Below are 17,463 nucleotides of genomic sequence, written 5' to 3' on the forward strand. Positions count from 1 at the left end.
CTTAAATGCGCTCTCAGTAGCCACAGACATGCTTTCAAGGATTGCTCGCCAAGGAGTTTTGAGTAAAGTCAGCTGGCAAGCAACGGGGAAGTAAAGCCTGAGTCTTCCACAGCTGCCAAAAGCTAGCTGCCCAGGCCCTGAAGTTTAAAAAAAAGAAAAGGGAAGCATTCTGTCCGTGGTGCCATTGAGTGCCGCTGGAAGAGTGCCAGTCAGCTTCCACAGTGACTTTGGGGAAATGACTCCGTGCTGGATTCCACACCCACTTAGCTGTTGTGCTTACTCTTAGGTTATGACCGGGGTTCAACATCCGTAGGCAGAGATACACATTTAATAATTGTGCTGTCCAACGTAGGTGCCGCCGAGCGCAGGGCAAAATACCGGGACAGCAAATATGACGCTTTCTCTTGGAGCTCACAGCCCCCCTGGAGAGGTACTTAATAATTAAATGTACTAAAACTAATTACAATTTTGATATGGACAAAAGGAAGTGTAAGAACAGAATCATTTGGAGAGTCCAAGGAAAGTGTCTTTAAGCTTGGTTTTCTATTGCTATGATAAAACACCATGACCAAAAGCAGTTTGAGAAGAAAGAGTTGGTTTGGCTTACAACTCATCATCCAGGGAAACTGAGGCAGGAACTAATACAGAGACAATGGAGGAACCCTGTGGCTTGCTCAGCCTGCTAGGATTGCCTGCCTGGGACAGCACTGCTACCGGTGGGCTGCACCCTTTCATATCAAGCATTAATCAAAAACAAAAAAACAAAAAAACAAAAAACGCACTGCAGACAATCGGGTAAAGCATTTGTCAACTGATGTTCCTCTTCCCAGATAACTCTGACTTGTGTCAAGTTGACAAACAGAAAAAGCAACCAGAACAAGAAGTTTCTAGCTTTCAAGGGCCAAGGTGTAGAAACAAGCAGGGTTTGGGTGTTATTCAATGAGACATTTGAAGTAGAAATTATATTCTAAAATTTGCACTACAGGTAAGTTATCCTCCGCAATTTGAAGGGGGCAGGGCACAGCCAGGAGGGGGGGTGGTCGAGACAGCAGTAGAGAACAGACACCACCACAAAGGCTTGGGCAACTGCTTAGATCTGTGGGACTCGAGGGCAACTACTAAGTGGTGCTGCTTCGTCCTGATGGATGGCCGTTTTCTGAGCTGGGGAGTCTCGCTTGGTCAGGGTAGCTTGTGTTCTGGAGTAGCTGGTGTCGCTGTATGTCGAAGACCAGCGTCGAGGGAATTCATACGTTCCAGGGTAGGAGCATGAGGATTAGAATTATTAAGCCAAAGGGAACAGAGATAGAAGAGCATCAGAGGCAGAAACCCAACAGCATCGGGAGGGGCATTCAGTGAACATGAATCCAAAATCCCTCCACGTTTATTTTCCACACGCTTAAATACTTCATTCCGAAAGGGAAGAGGGATGCAACAGACTTCATTAACATGCCATAAGGAATAGACTTGAATACTCCGACCCTTGGCTTAGGTGGAGTGTATCCACCTCTATACCCAAAATACGAGTTAGCCACACCCTAGGTCAGAATCTCTTGTTGGTAGCCACATCTGTTGTCAGTAACTTTAAAAGAGCAAGAACAAGCTCAGACTCTCTGACCTCCAGTCCAGGTGGAACAGGCTCACATCCATGGGCCCTCACAACTGTAGCATGAAATATACAGAAGGGAGTCTAAGAGAACGTAGAGCTAGATCAAGAGGGGTCCTGAGATGCATCCTGACAACTCTGACCTCAGGCATGGACAAAGTCCGCACTCGTGGTGGGAAAGAGCCGTTTGAGTGAGGCAGGGAGAAAGGTGGAGCTTGGGGAGGTGGGCGTCACAGTCAGTAGAGCAGGCAGACTCAACAGGGGAAACAGGCGTTAACAACTCTTAAAACGGCAGAGAAACCCCAATGACATGAGGATTGATATAAGCTTGGTTTAGAGGCTTGGACGTTGTTGGGACTTTTGCAGGTCATGGCTAGTGGAGCGAAGAATGGCCTAAGGAGGAAACGAGAGATAAAAGCAGTAATGGGAGGGGGAGGGATGATGTAATTAGATTTTAATTTTTAAAAAATGAAAAAAAACACAAATAAGAGCAATTACCCCCCCCCAAAATTATTTTTATTTATTTTAGAGACAGGTACCAAATGTACCTAGAACTCTAGAAAAGTTTGACTGTGAAGAGTCAGAACTAGTCAGAGGCCTGAAGAGGTGGCTCAGTATCGTTGCTCTTGTGGAAGACCCAGGGTCAATTCCCAGCTCCCACATGATGGTTCACAACTATCCCTAACTCCAGTTCCAGGGCATCTAACGCCCTCTTCTGACCTCCATGGATACCAGGCACACATATGCTACACAGACATACATTCAAGCAAAAAATTCATATACTAAATACATCTTTTTAAAAATGCCAGAGAGGAATGTTACTAGAGCCATGGGCTGTGACTTATATGGTCATCCTTGTTTGTAAGGTAAAATAACTTGAGAGTTTGTAAATGCAGATGGGAAGGAGCCCACAGAGAAGAGGAAATTAGAGCAAGGGAAAAACAGTGGACAGCAAAGGTTCTGCACCCAAGGTGGAAGATGGAGCTGGGGTTTAGGAAAGGCTGCGCTCATGGGGGCCTCATCTATGACAACAGGAAGAGACTTGCTGTAAAACCTTTGCACCTGATGGCAGGGAGGCTAGAGACAAGGCAAGGGCTGGTGCAAGATTTGAAGAGAGGGAGAAGTTTGGCCCAGTTATCAGAGGGCTTGGGAGAATCGGAATAATCAAACACCAAGAAAAGTCAGCATGACCATCCATTTGAAGCTGGTGTCTGTAGCCCTCCTTTGTGGTTTCCCCCAACAGCTCAGCTGCCTGGGCTGGTCCAGTCTCAGGTGAGGGAATTGGTAGAGCAGAGGGACAGAGGAATGAAGACCTGATCCAAGGTGATGCATGATCAGAGAGAAAGGGCAAGAGACCACTCAGCTCTGGTCCCTTACGAAGGAAAGGAGGTTAGCCATGAGATCTGGATATTCAGAGGTGAACTTTAGGGCCATGGGAAAGGCAGAAAGTAGTAGGGGAGAGTAAAGGTGAATGCTCCAGAAATATTGATACCAAGACTAAGGAATTAAATGGCAAGGTTGATGGATGGGCCATTGACATGAGTGAAGCAACCCAGGATATGGGCAGGAACAAGGAACGCTTTGTGAAGACACTGGGCCAGGAGCTAAAGTTCTACGAAAGTAAGGGGCCTGGAGATCAGAAAATCGGGAGCAGCAGAAAGGGGAAGGGATATGGCTGGATGTCATTCCTCCTAAAGGAGTGTGTGCAGGAGTCAGGAGGGTAATCAGGGAGAAGGAAGGTTTCTCCCTGCCTCTGGACCCTTGGAGAACATAAGTGAGAGTCAGCAGCCTCCCCTCCCTGTTGGGGAATATAATGTTAAGGTGTGTGACTTTTGTTTATGCTGCATTTGTTTAGCTCTGTGAAGCTGTGTTACTGCGCCTGTCTAAAACACCTGATGGTCTAATAAAGCACTAAATGGCCAATAGCAAGGTAGGAGCAAGGATAGGTGGGCCTGGCAGGCAGAGAGGATACACAGAAGGAGAAACAAGGAAGAGGAAGAGCAATGAGAGAAAAGGAGAGGAGGACATTGGGGCCAGTCACCCAGCGACACAGCAAGTCACGGAGTAAGAAGGAAAGAAAGGTACATAGAAATAGAGAAAGGTAAAATTCCAGTGGCAAAAGTAGTCAGGATAATTTAAGAAAAGCTGGCAAGAAACAAGCCAAGCTAAGGCCAGGCATTCATAACTAAGAAAAAGCTTCTTGTGTGATTTATTTGGGAGCTGGGTGGTGGGCCTCTCAAAGAACCAAAAGAATAAAACATCACATAACATTTTGGCATCCAACATGGAGCTCAAATATCCATCTAGAGCCTGAGAAAACTGAAAAAAAAAAAAAGCTCCTTTAAGAATTGGTACTGGTGAGCCTTTGAGCAGCCAATACCTTAAGTAGGAACAAAAAAGGAAGTAAAAATGCCTGCCACAGCAGAGCATCAGCATTCAAATGCAAGTCCTGGTCAGGTACGTCCATCTGACCTGACTGCAAGCTTTGGGCTTGCCTTTCACGACCCAACCTGAGAGCGGGCAAAGCCAGCTGCTAGAGCACGCGGAGGATCCAGGAGCAGCTGAACAGTCTAAAGTTTTCTATGTGATCAAAAGAAGCTAAAAATATGCAACAGAAGAGGTCCAGACAGGAAAAAATCCTCTAAACAGGTTCCAGTGTGTTTACAATGTGTGTAGGGTTAAGAAAGGAAAAAAAAAATAGGAATAGGCAGTCATAGAAAGAAATAGATTGAAAATAATAAAGTCTTTCAAGACCCAGTAAAAGTAATGTAAAAGAAAGAAAAGCTACATAAAGATGGGAAATACACAGGGAGTCTAGATCCTGTATAGGATTGTGTTGATTTTGAATTCTTTGCTGAAAAGCAAAGGACAGCTGCTAAGAGACCTGGATTGAAAGAGGGGCTGTGGACATAAACCAGCCTAGGTGCTTTAAGAATCCCTTAACTTTAAAAAGGTCAAAAACTGTATTTGTCAAATGGAAATCAAAACTGCTTTGGAGAAGCGGTTTTGCTTTTGTTTCCACAGAAAACAAGAGGCTGTGGATTCATACAAGGTTGATTTGGATCTGGTCTGATCAAGGAAGAGCTCCTGAATCTTGGCAGGTGATATCAATAAAGGCTATAACTGGTCTTCCCAGGACTTGGCTATTTCTCAAATTTTCTCTCTGGGGCCCTAAAAGTTCTTTGCCCACATTCAGCAGGAAGCAGTCTAGAGAACACAGCACCCACATTCCCAAGAGAAAAGGGGGTGTGGGTGGTCTTCAGTTATTTTGTGGGTCATGGATGTCGTTATAATTTGGGGGATATAGAAATATAGAAATACAGGATAAAAAGACAACTATTAATCTCAGATATTTTGCATTGGCATGGATTTTGGTATATGGGTCCATATTCAAGTCAATTTTGTTATACTATATTTATGCTTTTATTCTTGTTTAAAAGACATTTGTATATTAATATAAATTTAAGGTAATTTTTGTTACAACACACTGTATGTATGTTTCTACTCTTGTTTAAAAGACATTTGTATATTAATATAAATTTAAGGTAATTTTTGTTACAACACACTGTATGTATGTCTCTACTCTTGTTTAAAGGATTTTGTATACTGATACCAATTTAAGATTTTTTTGCTACAACATATTGTATATATGTTTCTGCTCTTGTTTAGGGTGTTGTACCTATGCAGTTCATTTTAAAATGTAACATAAAATTCTTGTTTTTGAACACTATCATTATGAACTGTTTAGGATAATCAAGAAACACAGGTCCGTAGTTAGTCATCTATAACAATCAAATTTGTGGATATGCTAAGCATGTTTTCCCAATCACATATAGGTATATTTTAGATAGGTACGTGGCCTTCAAATACTTCAAACACCTATAGAAGATGGCATTTAAAATATTTTGTTAAAGTTTGTCATGACAATGAGACATCTGCTCCTGGCAACACCAATTTACTTCAGAGAAGATACGGGAATTGAAAAAAACCCCTTATGGAGTTTGCTTTCATTGTGGCAAGGTTAACCACTGAGTAAAAGAACTGCTCTTGTCTTTGACTGCTGACTATGTGCTGGGCAGACTGGACATGTGGGACCCACAAAAAAGTGACTGCTGCAAACTTTGTCAAAGCAAGGTGGGATGGTCCTTCAGGGCTCCTGCTTCACAGAAGAACCTGCCAGACATTCTGCAGGACACAGAGGAAAGTGACTGACAAACGGCCAATATAGGTGAGACTGTCTTTCAAATTTCCTACTTTATGAAAAGTCTGCCAGATACTATGGGCCTGTAGGCTGAAAATGGATGACCCAACATTGCAAAGGAACTTTGAGTGACTGTCCAGGCAGTCAGATGTCTCTGTCATTTCTAGAGTATTTAAAAGTTGTTTGCAATGCACTTTTTGTTTATTTAAATAATATTATATCCTGCTGGTGTCTTTGATGGAGTTGAAGACTAGATAGTTATAGCTGCAGTTTTTCTTAGATATGATATAAAGTAAGTTAGGTACACATTTTGGATTTACTAAACCAGGATATATTATGGAGTGTTTTCTTTAAATTTACTAGACACAAATGAATTGGAATTCAGTACATTGTGAATATAATCTTTATTTGATAATTGTTCTTATTATATACAGTCTTACTTTGTTGAAGTTAAAACTTCCTATTTTTTGTTTAGAAGGAAAAAGGGGAAAATGTTGAAATATTGTTTTAATGTGTGTGTTTTTGTTTATGCTGTATTTAACTCTGTGAAGCCATGATCCTTTGCCTGTCTAAAACACCTGATGGTTTAATAAAGCGCTAAATGGCCAATAGCGAGGCAGAAGCAATGATAGGTGGGCCTGGCAGACAGAGAAAATAAATAGAAGGAGAAGCAAGGAGGAGAAAGGAGCAAGAGAACAAGGAAGGGAGGACATCAGGGGCCAGCCACCCAGCTCTCTACACAGCAAGCCACGGAGAAAGAAGTAAAGAAAGGTATACAGAAATAAAGATAAAAGCCCAGAGGCAAAAGGTACTTTGGATAATTTAAGGTAAGAAAAGTTGTCAAGAAACAGGCCAAGCTAAGGCCGGATATTTATAACTAAGAATAAGTGGGAGCTGGGTGGTGGGTCCCTCAAAAACAGAAAAGAGTAAAACATCACACAACACCTCCCAGCCTTGCAGGGAGAGCAAAGTAGGTGTTGGATTCTGAATAGCAGTTGCTGTTGCGGATGGGGGCACGGCCTCGGACAGACCAGCACTTGCCTCATGAACCAGCCAGCCTTCAATTCACTTGCTGGAGTCTGCTTGCTGAGTGCAGTTTCCTGGGACCATGCGGAAGGATTTGAGCTCAGCTCCTTAGTAGCAGGGTAAGTCCGCTGCGGGAAGAGCAGAGCACTTAAAGACATGCTGGAGTGATAATCCCTGAGGGAATGAAGATGCAAAGAATGAAAACCAAGTGGATTTTGCCTCAGTTGTTTCTTTTTGAATCTCTGCAAACCAGGGCCATGACCCCATCACTTCCTTTTCCTTCCCAAGGTTTCCATCAGGGGAAGGTATCCATGCACGCGTAGCCTCTGTGAATCGCAAGTACTAAGCTTGTCCGTCCTATCTCTGTCTGTCACCTCTTCCATACATGTGTTAACTTCTTAGCCTTAGTTTTACTGTCTATAAGATTGGGACATTAAAATACACCTGTCTCTCGTTCCACATTGTAAAACTTCGTGAGAGGGAGCTTCCTCGTTCCCAACCCCCAGTGTGCGTCCAGGTCCACCCCCGGCTCTCCCATCGCCTTCAAAAGATCGTGAGACTCTGCCCCAGAGGAGGTTATAATTTTGCTTCAGAGGCAGACAAACACATCCAAAACAATTAGAGAGGAATGCACAGCTGGGCCCGATTAAGTGCTAAATTGTTAGGTGCCTACAATAGGAGCTCTGAGATCAGAAAAGGAACAATTAGCCGGGATTGGGGAAGCCAGGGTTAGGGAACCCAGGGTTGGGGAAGCCAGGGTTGGGGAAGCAGGAAGGATTCCTGGAGAGGGTGGTGTGGAAGGTGCCCAGATTGTTCACTCTGCCTGAAGAGGACATTTGTAGATGGGCCCGCTCCTTTGTGACCACGGTGTGACAAGGGTCTACAGAAAGATCTAGGTCATGGGTTTCACTAAACCCTTTCACTCAGCCTATTGCTACTTGGGGGTCCCTGACCCCTCTCAGGACTTACAGCTTGGGTCACAGGGCAAATCGGGGCATCTTACACTGTGCCTCTCATATTTGGCTTTCCTGTCATGTTTTTGGTGAAGAAACCTAAGCGGATTCTGCACACATTTACTGTACACCATAGTGCCTGCTTATGATTTTTGCCTAGACAGACCGCAAACTTCTAAGCAAGTAGATCTAAATGTCTTTTGAGCTCCGCAGTTTACCTCAGTGTCCCTGGCTAGCCTCCAGCTCCTGCATGCCTACAGAACCAAAGCCTTGGGCCGCATGTACCTCATCTTGACTGCCTTTGCCTCACTAGCCAGGACCCTACACCAACTTGCCAGCCCAAAGGTAGTTTCTGCCTCCTCGGCTCCGGCTCATGTGATCCTTTGTGTAACGAGGTCGTCCTCCCTCAGTGACAAGCCTCTTAGCCCTGTGGCCTGCTTGGATCTTGTACCTCACTCTGCTTCTCACCTGCAGGCCTAGGAAAGGGCCCAGCATGGCTAAGGGGCACACACAGCAAGCATCAACAGCAAAAATCCCCAAATTCATATATGCTGTGAATTTAGGTGGCTCTAGATAAGCAGTTCTAAACCTGTGGATTGCAACCTCTTGGGTGGGTTGAACGACCCTTTCACGGGGGTTGCCTAAAACCATCGAAAAACACAGATATTTGCATTATGGTTCATATCAGTAGCAAAATTAGTTATGAAGTAGCAACAAAGATACTTTTATGGTTGGTCACTACAACATGTATTAGAGGGTCAGAGCATTAGGATGATTGAGAACCACGGTTGTAGATAGATAGCAGTGTTTTGCAAATCTGTTAATCCCAGTAGGACTATAAGCACACCCGTCATTGGTGACGTGGTAATTATTGACTGAAAGTATAGAATCTTGGCACTAGAATTTTTTGAATTCCATTTTGAAACTGGCAACTGAAGGGGAAAAGGCCCTAAAGTGACTTTTCAGAGGCCGCATACCACAGAGGCTATCGTGAATGGTAGACAAGCAAGTCACAGGCTAAAATCCCCTGGCCCTAAAGCAGATGACTTGCTCCCAGAGTGACTTGCAACAGAGGAAAACAGCCCGGTCACCAGATGCAGATAGAGGAACAAATATCATGATTGCCAGGGGACTCCATAGCCTGCGGTCCTGAGGGCGGAACACTCGGAGGCCCCAGGTCTGTGAAGTCTGATCTGTACAGACGGTGTGATGGTGCACAATGTCAGCCATTTGCAGGAGTGTGACTAGCTGGTTGTCTCTATGAGGGTCATCATATTTGGGAAATGGAACGTTCGGTAAAGGAAAAATGCACAATCATAGTCTTAATTATCAAGCTGAAACATGATGTTCGAGAGGAGAGGCCTAAAGTCACAGCATGGAGCCTGAGACAGCACTGTTAATATGATTATTGGAGCATAAGCCCGTTAGAGAGCTTAATGCCTGATTGCTGGCAGCATCCCTCGCAAAGCTCCCGCAGGGTCCAGGAACCATCTCAAGTGTAAACACAACCGGTACAAACAGCCATTTCCAAGGGGGATAGCAAAACCCTGCTGGCCTTCATCAAAGGCCAGAGCTGCCTGGCTAAGAGGAAAGGGGATTTCTGGAAACTACAAACCAGTCAACTCTAATTGGCCCTTTTGCAGAAAGCGTGTCTGGCTGCAAGTCCTACGGCGCAGGAGAGCAATACATTAGTGGATATGATTGTGAGGTCCAACCTCCATAGGCATGAGCCAGCTCAGACACAGTGGCCCAGGCCTTGGCTGCTACAAGTGAAAAATTAGGATTCCAGGCTCAAATCCCACTTTGGGAAGTTTGGTGTGTTTCTCATGGAAATGGTAGCACCTGTCTCAAAGAGTTCCAGGAAAAAAAAAATGACATTATTTGTGACTAGGTACCACTTGGTGTTTAGTGTTTCCCTTGCCTTGGCCATGGGACCATCCTCACAAGGATAAAATACAGGAGGTATCTTCAAATCCGATGGTAGGCCATCTCAACGTTTGTCTTGGACCCACGCGGGAGGTGTCATTCTGTTTCATTCCAGCAGTGTCAGCATTGTGTCGAATGGGAAGCCGATATGCTATCCCTAAGAGGAACCACCTGTATTAGTCATGAGGATCCCATGGCTCTTGAAACTCATGTGGCAAGTTTGTCTCACAGCAAAACTTGGAGAGACAGGACAGATTCCTGAAGCATGACAGTAATCGGGGGGAAGGGAGAGCAGTGAACCCCTCAAATAGTCTTGAGAAGTACAATAATACACAACATGTTCAAGCCACAGTGATGCGTGAAAGCCAACATGAGACCTACATGTTCAGTTCAAGAACAGATGTCCCTCTAGGCTGGCAGAAATCAGAACACTAGTGACCTCTGGAATAAGGACAGAACCAACCGGAAAGACGAATCGGGGTGGGGGATCCTGGGCTGTAAGCAATGCTGTCTCCACTGCATGGGAACATACGTTTGTCACAACATACAAACATATGCTTCCTGGCTGTGCCTTTTCTTTTCCCATTAAAAACAATAGCCCTTTAAATTAGTTCATTGTCCTATGAACACCTGATTTTTGACAAAGAAGCTAAAAATATAAAATGGAAAAAAGAAAACATTTAACAAATGGTGCTGGCAAAACTGGATATCAGCGTGTAGAAGAATGCAAATAGATTCATATCTATCACCATGCACAAAACTCAAGTCCAAATGGATCAGAGACCTCAACCACACTGAACCTCATAGAAGAGAAAGTGGGAAGTAGCCTTGAATGCATTGGCACAGGAGAGCATTTCCTAAATATAACCCCAGGAGCACAGACACTGAGAGAAACAATTAATAAATGAGTTCTCCTGAAACTGAGAAGCTTCTGTAAAGCAAAGGACACAGTCAACAAGACAAAATGACAGCCTACAGAATGGGAAAAGGTCTTCACCAATCCCACATCAGACAGATGTGGGATCTCCAAAATATACAAAGAACTCAAGAAACTTGACATAAAAAGAATACATAATCCAATTTAAAAGAAAAAAAAAACAAAAAATGGAATACAGACTTCAACAGAAAACTCTCAACAGATGGATCTCAAAGGGCTGAAAGACACTTAAGGAAATGCTCAACATCCTTAGCCATCAGAGAAATACAAATCAAAACAACTCTGAGATTCCACCTTACACCTGTCAGAATGACCAAGATCAAAAACACTGATAACAGCCTTTAGAGAGGATGTAGAGTAAGGGGAACACTCTTCCATTGCTGGTGGGAATGCAAACTTGTACAGCTGCTAGGGAAATCAGTATGGCAATTTCTCAGAAAATTAGCAATCAATCTACCTTAAGACCCAGCAATACCACTTTTGGGCATATACCCAAAGGAGGCACACTCACACCACAAGGACATTTGCTCAACTATGTTCATAGCAGTATTATTCATAATAGCCAGAATCTGGAAACAACCTAGATGCCCCTCAACTGAAGTAATGTAAAAAGAAAATGTGGCACATTTACACAATAGTACATTTACTGAGCAGTTAAAAAACAATGACATCTTTAAATTTGCAGGCAAATAGACGAATCTAGAAAAAAAAAAACCATCCTGGGTGGGATAACCCAGACTCAGAAAGACAAATATCCTATGCATTCACTCATAAGTGGCTTTTAGACATAAAGAAAAAAAAAACAGCCTACAATTCCCAACCCCAGAGAACCTAGACAACAAAGAGGACCCTAAGAGAAACATACATGGATCTACACAGGAAGGTGAAAAAGACAAGATCTCCCGAGTAAACTGGGAGCATGGTGTCAAGGGAGAAGGTAAAGGGAGAGTGGGGAGGAAGGAAGGGGAGTGGAGAAAAATGTATAGCTCAATAAAAACAAAAAAGTTTGGTTAATTGTATGCATGACAAACACACTTTATCGTTTGTAAATTATTCCGTGGAATAATAACGGGGAAAATGTCTTCAGATGGGAGAGGGGGTGATCCTCACCCACTGAGCTCACCCACTATCAGGTTAGGCAGTTTAGCTAGTGCCAAACCCAGGGCAGCTCTGAGCTAACGTTCCATATCAACTGTGGGTCGGAGGGCATAGATTATTTCCTATCTGGGCTAAACGTTTGGACTTGGGCCCCCCCCACTCCTCTCCACGCAGAAAGCCTTTCATCGCCATTTCCTTCCTTTCTGCCTAAGGTCATCCTAGGAAACATTCTCAGAGTCAGTATCCCACCTAGCCAGTCAGTCCACACGTCATTGTGCAAGGTTCGGGTCTCTAGATTCCCTACCATAATTCTACAGGGGGAAGAAAAAAAAAGGAAGCATGGTTTTGCTAAATATAAAAGACACAAGGCTCGTCATCAAAAGTCAGGAAAGAGTGTGGGTCTTCAGGAAACACAAGGAAAAGGGTCCTGACAGCCAGGTTTCTCATCCGGCAGGCAGCAACAGGCCTGGCTGCTGGGAGCTAGAACACAAGCTGCAAATTGTACGAGCAATTCTGTCTTTAAGCATTTGCATGACGAACCCCTTCTGTGCAGTCAAGGGGAGATTATCCCACAGAACAGAAGCTGGAGGCAGGGTAATGTAGTTGGATATTCTTTGGGGGCCTGCCACCCAGCTCCCAAATAGACACAGGGAGATATAGTCTTACCAATGAATGCCCGGCCTTAGTGAGGCTTGTTTCCAGCCAACTCTTCGTAACTTAAATTACCCCATCTACCTTTTGCCTCAGGGCAAAATAGTTATATCTTTCACTATTCTGTACGCCTTTCTTTCCTGCTCACTCTGTGGCTGATTGTGTGACTGGCCCCTGGCGTCTTCCTCTCCTTTTCTTGCTCTTTTCTCTTGAGCCTAGATCCACCCCCCAACGCCCCCCACATCCCCACCCCCCCCATTTATTCTCTCTGCCTGTCAGCCCCACCTATCCCTGTCCTGCCTAGCTCTTGGCCATTCAGCTCTTTATTAGACCAATCAAGAGTTTTAGACAGGCACAGTCATACATCTTTACAGAGTTCAACGAATGCAACAGAAAAGAATGCAACACGTTTCTGCATCATTAAAAAATTGTTCCACAGCATAGATGAATATAACCCATCTTCAGCTCCTCTCGAACAGCAGAGTCAGCCCTGGCCTGGCGGACGGTGACTCTGGTTCAGCACCTCTTCTCTGCAGTTCTCTTGGCCTTGTTTTCTTCCCACACTGCTCGCGCTTCCTACAGCTGCTCAGGCCTCTCATTCTGAGCCAACACCCAGCAGGACAGGGCGTCTTTCTTCCCTTCCTTTTTTATAACCTCGGAAATCTACACAAGTTCCCTATCACACATTTCTTCCCATGTCTTCGGCTGGCACCAGAGTCATAAGATTCTCCTGAAGACTATCACTGGCAAAAGGGAAGGAAGAGTCTCCTCTCCGTCACACACAGCCAGAGCTCAACTGGCCCAGAAAATGGAGCCTTGCGGGTAGTTTCTGGTACATGGGGTGTATAGAGAGGAAGTTTGTTGGGGACCATTCAACGTAAACACCTGAGGGTGACAAACTGCAGAGAGAAACTGAGCTTCAGTGCAGTGGTGGCCATGGCCTTAGCTGATCTTTCAGAGAGCTCTGAGCCTGGGTTAGCTCAGAGTCGGTCCAAGTTGCATGAAAGAACCAGACCTTTTAAATCCTACATCAGCCAGCCATTAGATGCGGCTGCCCGTGGTGATGTGAGCATGACCTTAGGCAAGTTGGCGCTCTTCAACAAAGGACATTTGTCTCAGAGAAAGGCTCAGTGGATGGTTGTTGCCATCAACACGGAAGAATGATGGGGGAATTATCTCCTATCCCGTCACTTCCTTAGAAGACAGAGTACCTCCAAATGTCAGTCATTGCCAGGGTTTTTAAAAGGACAGAGCAAAGACGGCTGCTGTGTCAACTGAGTTCAAAATGGTTCCCACACCCTCAGACATAGGGGCATGATGCCCACAAGAAGAAAATCCGCAGGATTGCTCTTGAGTGAGCTGAGAGCCAGCTAAGCCCTGGCATCGGTTGCGCCTCCCAGATCACACACACTGGACTGCTCAGTTCTGAGTGTGCGGCTGCCAAGCTTCCCTATACAGCCGACACAGTAGGAGAGTTGCAGTAGTCAGATCAATCAGGCATGCAGGCCAAAGGAGCCTACTTGGGGCAGCTGAGACTTCACTGTGGACAAAGAGTTCGCAAAACAGAAGGAAAGTGGGGGAGTGCGTATGTTTACGTGGAAATTTTTCTGTATCACTGAAAATACTAAAATAGCATGTTACCCAGCCTCTCTAGGTTGGGTAACTCTCCTGATCCGCTACCCTCATCTCCTGCTAATTTTTTAGCCTTGAACATTCCCCAGCTCTATTACCATACTGACTGCGGGGGCCAGCTCCCAGCAAGTGTTAGGCTAGGGTATGAAAGGAGCTGGGGAAATTACTTTGCGCACTATTATTTCCCTCACTGAATGCCCAAGCACGAGCATTGTGTGCCTGCACAGGGCACACAGAGATTATGTGTTACCAAAACCTTTTAGGGGTTTGTTTTGCTCTTTTCACTTCAAACATCTCAACCGTGTTATTGCACCAGACTCATTCAAGCCAAGCTACTACTGTCCTTCGGAGTTCAGCTGCAGCCACACGCCAAAGGTCTTCCACGTCTGCTGGGCTAGTTCTGTTGACTCCGCTCCTAGAAGGAAATGTGGGAGGGCTCCTGGCCCCTGACCCGAGCATCCAGTCAATCCATACTGCGTGTTTTATGCAATTTCACCCTAAATGCAGGTGGCCTCTGAGAGGGGCAGGAGGGGAAAGGCGGGGTAGAGGGGACTCCATCTATTAGGCTATGGGAAAACCTGCTGGGTAAAGACTTCCCAGCCTGGCCTTTTGGGGTGGGAAGAATGCACATCCTGTAAGTAACCCCTCATCTATGCTGTTAGCAAGCCCGATAAACTCACTGGTGCCCTGTGTGAACTTCGGCGGCATGTTCTCTTGGCTTGTCGCTGGGACCTTCGAGAGGCAGGAAGGTGTTATTTATGTCTTCCCCGGGAAGGAATTTTAGCAACACACGTGACTAGGCAGCCTGAGGAGCTTCAATATTGCCAGCTGCTGTGGAGCCAGAGTTCTCATTCTCAACCTGGGGGTGCAATGACCGTTCACAGGGGTAGCCGAAGACCACCGGAAAGTACAGACACTTACACTATGATCCATAGCAGGAGCAAAGCTACAGTTACAAAGTAACAGCAAGATAATTTTATGGTTGGGGTCACCACGACAGGAGGAACTATATTCAACGGTCGCCGCGTTAGGAAGGCTGAAGCCACTGCTCTGGATCCTCGCTCTTCTCTCTTCTTCCTTGCTCCTTTCTGGTGCTGGGGATGGAAGCTGGGCCTCAGGTGTGTTTGGGCGAGCATTGGACCCCACTGGACCACAGCTAGAGCTCCCGCTCTGTTTAACAGGGAAAGCTGCCTTTGACACCTTTGACACCTTGGTCGGCAATAGTGACACAGAGTTTCCTTAACCAAAATCGGATTTACGACAAAAGCAGACAGTAATCTGTGGGATGGTGGCTGTGGTTTAGCAATATCATTTTCTATACGCCACGTTCCTTCCGTTATGTATGTGCTTGATCAAAGGCGTTGGCTGAAATACTTTCATATGAATGTAGTAAGACCTGGGGGTGTTAGGTAGTACATGGCGTATATGCCTGATTACATCTCTAAAACTGGGAAATTTCTAACTCTAGAATGAAGATTATGGGTTGATATTGGAATCTGACAAAAAGATAATTGCAGTTGAGGTCAGAATAGTGGGTGCTCTGGAATCAAGGTTTAGTTTCAAGGCTTGTGTTGGCAGGGAGGGAAAAGGCATTGTGTACTTCCTGCTCTGGGCACAGCGAATACCTAATGAGGAATACCTTACATCCAGCCACCTGTATATTGGCCTACAAAAATAAATCAAAATAAAAAATCAGGACCCCAACCTGTCACATCTTTTTGGTCAGAAGCATTTATTTCTGTTATGTGTGTATATATACATATACATAAGACATATACACATTCATATATACATATGTATTTATGATGAGAGAACAGAGCTTTTGGAAATCAAACCTAGTCAGTGAATGGCTCAAGAGGGTAAATCTAGCAAAAGGAAGACAGGAAGAAGTAGGAAAAACCCTCAGCATGTGAGGCCAGCAGCCGCAGGAGAGCCCTTTGGCTCAGACCCTGCTCACCTCATAGAAATGGATGGCCAGGAAGCAGCCCTGAAGACCTTGTCTCATAGAAGGCTGAGGACATGGCCGAAGTCCTTTTATTTGTTTTTAAAACAACACTGAAGAGGGAGTATTCACTGTAGGTCCCCAGTAAAGGCATTTTCATTCGCTCTGTCAATGCAGGCCGTAGACCAGGGGCAAATTTGCTTGCAGGAAGCCTCCCTTTGGGACCAAAGGCTGGGAAAGCACAGAAATGAGAAGTGGGGAATTCGCTCACTGCCATGGCTAGTTAGCTATAAAGAACACGGTACTTCTTGCCAAATGGAAGAATGCGAGATCTGGACAATGGGGAGTGGGGAAACCAGTACGCTTAGCTGTAAAAAGGAAGAGCCAGGGCGGACAAGGAAGTAGATACTGCCATGGCTAGTTAGCTATAAAGAACACGGTACTTCTTGCCAAATGGAAGAATGCGAGATCTGGACAATGGGGAGTGGGGAAACCAGTACGCTTAGCTGTAAAAAGGAAGAGCCAGGGCGGACAAGGAAGTAGATGAATGCAATAAACACTTACCCCAGCTTTAGAGATCGGAGCAATATATAGAACCCGAGAGAAATGAAATCAATTGTACTATTTCGCAAATAATAGAAAAGAAGAGGTAGGGGGACCCAACAAGAGACTCTCTGCAGAGAACAGCTCAGAACTGGCAAAGCCGGGGACTCACACGAAGGGTCAGTCCCCAGTCTGGTACTGCTTCCACTATAAATATAAAAGTTCACTATAGGCCATCCCCTCCTTTCTGCCCATTTTCTTCATTTTATGTAGATGAGATCCGGCTAACAATAGCTGGCAGCTGTTGCCGTGTGTGGTGAAATCCTAGACACCAGGACAGAAGCTCTTCATGGCCAATGGTGCCTGAAGGAGATGGGGTCAAAGATGAGGGTTTCCTTGCATCCTGAGGGAAGGGCCGAGTCCGCAGCAACTTTTTTTAATCATTATTTTTATTGTTTGTTTTGTTTTTACATACCAATCCCTATTCTCCCTCCCTCCTCTCCTCCACTCCCCTACCCACCCCCCCTTCCCCACCCCCACCCTCCATCCGCTCCTCAGAGAGGGTAAGGTCTCCCCTGGGAAGTCGGCTAAGCCCGGCCCATCACCTCCACAGCACCTTTTCTAAGTGTGGTGGTAGAGAGGACTGAGCTCTGTTTTTCACAGGCAGTACGGGCAGTTGGGACTAATGATTAAAGAGAAACAAGCTCTGTCAGTGTGGCCGGAAACCAGCAGGAAGTGCCACCGGGAAACCGGGCAAAGATCCATGGAAAACAGCTTCCGTTTCCTTTAGGTTTAGGTTTAGTTTGGTTTCAAGGTAAACTTCTTTCCTCCTTTCTTTCTTTCTTTCTTTCTTTCTTTCTTTCTTTCTTTCTTTCTTCCTTTTGCTTTCTTCTTTCCTTCCTTTTTTGTTGTTGTTGTTGTTATTGTTGCTGTTGTTTTTTGTTTTTCTAG

Source organism: Myodes glareolus, chromosome 8 (assembly GCF_982192425.1).
Source record: "Myodes glareolus chromosome 8, mMyoGla1.1, whole genome shotgun sequence".
Lineage (NCBI taxonomy): Eukaryota > Metazoa > Chordata > Mammalia > Rodentia > Cricetidae > Myodes > Myodes glareolus.